Source organism: Heterocephalus glaber, unplaced genomic scaffold (assembly GCF_053883595.1).
Source record: "Heterocephalus glaber isolate CG9 unplaced genomic scaffold, H.glaber_assembly_v1.0 deba00001586, whole genome shotgun sequence".
Classification (NCBI taxonomy): Eukaryota; Metazoa; Chordata; class Mammalia; order Rodentia; family Bathyergidae; genus Heterocephalus; species Heterocephalus glaber.
In genome coordinates this window covers 5687357-5691448 of record NW_028258364.1, presented here as the reverse complement: position 1 = coordinate 5691448, position 4092 = coordinate 5687357, and the positions used below count along the sequence as shown (strand labels likewise).

The 4092-nt window shown below is 38.3% G+C and overlaps 1 pseudogene; it reads right to left on the bottom strand.

Moving 5' to 3' along the window:
* Nucleotides 1–1875: 1875 nt before the first annotated feature.
* Nucleotides 1876–3629, bottom strand: LOC101726432 (WD repeat domain phosphoinositide-interacting protein 4 pseudogene; annotated as a pseudogene).
* Nucleotides 3630–4092: the final 463 nt, after the last annotated feature.

Below are 4092 nucleotides of genomic sequence, written 5' to 3'. Positions count from 1 at the left end.
GAAATGACAGTATTTTTAATTAACAGAACTGTAAATTAAAACAAAAAAATGTATATTAAAGATCTGTATATAGCTGGCTGTGGTTGTGCATGCTTGTAATCCCAGCTACTCAGATTTAAAGAGAACGACCACAATTTCAAGACCCACAACTTAGTGAGAGCATGTCTCAAAATAAAATAAAATGCTATGTGCATAACTCATTGGTGGAGTACTTGCCTAGCATGTGCAAAGGCCTGAGTTCAATCTCCAATACAAAAATCCTGCATATAATTCTGAACAGAGCAGGAAATAAATCAAGTATTATACCTTAAAAAGTGTACCTTAAAAATTCTTGAAAAAAGAGTAGTTTCAAAAAGTAGACATATTGTACATGTTTCCTGAAACAAATATTTTTAAAACTGCAGATAATTTTCAAAAACCAGAGAACAACATGAAAACTTACCTCATAATTTTGAACCTAACCATAGTACAATTTTTCTTTATATTGTGCTTTGAAGCTCAAGGAAATTTTTTTTCTCATATGGTATGCTAATTAAACTTTATGGATGATAAACACTATTCTAGGTTCTTGTAGTTTCTGTTGCTTACATCACAGATGAATCAAGAAAAATACAAAATATGAACTGTTTTATATCCAGTTTTTAAAGATGAATTCAAAGTTAAAAGCTGTTTCTATGAAAAAAAACCCTCAATGGACTCAATACTGAATTGTGCCAAACACAGGAGAAAGAAGAGCAATCTTATACAAATACTTTCAAAAAATAAAACAGGGAATACCTCTAAAATTATTTTATATAATCAGGATTATCATAATATCCATACCAGACAAAGACATTACAAAACTAAAAAATTACCAACATTCTTCAGGAAAATAAGCGTAAAATTCCTTAACTAAGCATTAGCTTATAAAAAGCAAAAGTTTTAAAAAGCATCTCACATAATAAACTAAGGTTTACTGTAAGAATACAAGGCTGATTCAACTTTAAAAATCAATGAATATAGGGCCAGGGATTTAGTTCAGTGGCACTGTGCCTGCCTTGTAAGCATAAGGTCCTGAGTTCGATCCCCAGTACAAAAAAAAAATCAACCAATATAATGTACCATGTTATTGGAATTAAGATTAAACTCATTTGATTTTTTTAATAGAGGTATATAAGATACTTGGGAAAAATAAAACACTTATGACAAAAAGCACCAGTAAAATTTGAGCAGAATGACACAACCACAACCTAATGAAGAGCATCTATGAAAAAATTCTGTAAGAATTTTACTTGGTGGTGAAAGACTGCATGCCTTTTTTCTAAAATTGAGAATAAGGCTTGGGTTGCTGCTTGCATGGCTTCAATTCAGTATTGTACTGAAGGTCCTAGGCATTATAAAAGGGAACCAAAAAAAAGGCTTAGAGACCAAGTTAAACTGTATCTACTGATAGTGACCTGACTAATGTCTGCATAGAAAATTCTAAGTATATTTTTAAATCTTAGTAGAATTAGGATATAACTTTTTGCAAGTTGCAGAACACAAAGCCAATAAAAAAAAATTATTTCTATATCTCAGCAATAATTACAAATATTTTTAACATATTTAAGATAGCATAAAGTAAAATAGGTATAATTTAAGGAGTGCTATACAAGAATTGTAAAATAAGTGGTAAAGTTTTGTATTTTTTTAAAACAAAACAATTCAAAGTAAATATTCTAATAAACTACATTCATGGATTAAATAATAATAATATAATAAATTATTTGATAATGTTTCATTAATAATTACTAATGTATTAATAAATATTTTATATCAATATTTTATAGCTGACAAATGCTGCCTAAATTATTACATAGATTCAACACAACTTTTTTTTTTTTAGGTCAAGCCATAAATGCCATTAGGGACCTTTTTTTCATATTCATCACATCAGAAATCATCTCTCCTGGTAAGCGTTTTTAAATCTCAAGGTAGGGTTAGGATACTTTCTCTGGGTCCCTGGCTATGTTCTCCAGGTTCGGGGCCCCAGGGATCTACTACCTCCCTGGATCCGTGGCCTAGCTCTTCCAGCATACAATCATTAAAAAGTGCTTGAGGGAAGTGAGCTGTTCGTTTAGACATAGCTTTGCTGAGTGGAAAGTAGACACAAGCCTCTTTAGTGCTTGCTAGCTGGTGGCTTCCACAGCACTTTCCCATACCCAAGGCTCAACCCTGTTATCTGTTACTGTAGGTTCCTAGCACAGCCGCCAGGATCCTTAAAAGTCATCATTGTCACAGATGTCAAGGTACAGGTCGAAAGCCTCTCTGTTGCAGTTTCCATCGGGAGTGAAGACATATTTGTGGAAGGTTCCAACTACGCAGATGGCAATTACAGAGTTGACGTTTTTTGGAAGTATTTCGACGGAAGGCGCTGATGCAAGTCGACTCAGCAGGCACAGTGAAGCTTGCCAGGCTCCACTGAAAGTCCACGTACCGCCCAATCATAGGCCCCACCTTGCCCACGAGAGCCAGCACAGAGTGGCAGTTGAGGCGGGTATCCTTGAGACCAAAGATATGCACAGTGCCCTTATCACTGGAAGCGCAGAGGAAGGAGGAGTCATGGCTGAAGTTAATGCAGTATAGAGTGGCAGGGTCAGTGCCTCGGCGCAGCTCCACTAGTTTCTCCTTGGACTGGGTGTCAAAAAGGCCAATGAGGGTTCCCTTCTGGGAAGGCGAGGCCACCACAGTGCCTAGCTGGTTCAGAGACACACAGGCCACATCACTCTGATGTGCACTGATAGTGAATGGAGCAGATGAAGTGCCAGGCTTTGTGCTCGCCAGGTCCACAAGTTGCAGACTTCCACACCTGTGTCCTGGAAACACGAGCAGTTCCTTCTCTAGGCTGGGACAGAGATCACAGAGCCCTTTGGGGTTGTCCCGAGTGTCAAACTCAAATAGCTTTCGGGGATTGTCGGGGAAGGAGTACACATATAAGCGGTTCCTCAGCACGATCACGATCTTGTCATGGCGCATGGGCACAGCCAGCACTGGTTTGGTGAAGGTGAATTCCAGCACCAGCTTGTCCTTAGAGTCCTTGCCTTCCCGGGCATCATCCCAGATCAGCACTGAGATCTCGAAGAACTTGGGACTGATACCACTGCCCACCAGGGCCAGTAGGTTGGAGAGGTGCAGCATCTCTACCAGGCCCATGCTGCCCACCTGCTCATGGTCCAGATGCCCCTTCTCCATCAGTGGCTCTACACTGTAGATACGCACACCTGTCTCCATGGCACAGCAAAAGCAGCTTTGGTCTTGGTTGAAACGCAGGCTGTTGACCCCTTGAAGTGGCTGCTGAGTCATGGTTCGGGATTTCTCCCCTGGACACAACAGGATAATGGGAAGAGTCCTGAGGTCTCCTCTCCAAGTCTTAGAACTTCAGTCCCCGAGTGATTTCTTCCTCTACTCTTAACTTCTTTGCCGGACCTCCGGGCTTTAGTGCCCGGCTCTGCTGTTTACATCAGGCCCCACTTCTGGGGGAGGGAGTTTGTGTCCGGAAGTGACATTCTGGCGGAAAAACTTGGTCGCGGTCCTTCTCCCTGGTTCGCGGGTGATTCGACACAATTTAATCAAATTTTTGCAGGTGATCATCTTTTCGAAATTTCCACCAAATCTTGCTATTTTTATAGTTATAGAAAAGCTAAAAGACAAAAATTATCTTTTTAAAAGTTGAAGAGAAGAAAGGAATAGAACAAATCATAAACCAAAGGAAATATTTGCAAAACATATCTAACAAAGGACATGTATCCACAATATACATGAAATTCTTATAGATTATTATAAACAGTATTTATTATAAGCAGTATTATATATAGTATTATTTTATGAACAGTATTATAAATTATTATAAATAATGCCAAAAACTGGAAAAAACTATTTGAGCAGACAGTTCACCAAAAATATATATACAGATGCCCAATATGAGTATATGAAAGGCAGTCAACATTGTCAGTCATCAGGGAAAGGCAAATTAACATCATAATTCTCTTCACACTGGAAAAGGAGGCTAAAATTTAAAGAGTTGATTAGGATGTGGGGAAATGTGATATCTGTACATTGCTGGTGAAGTGTAAA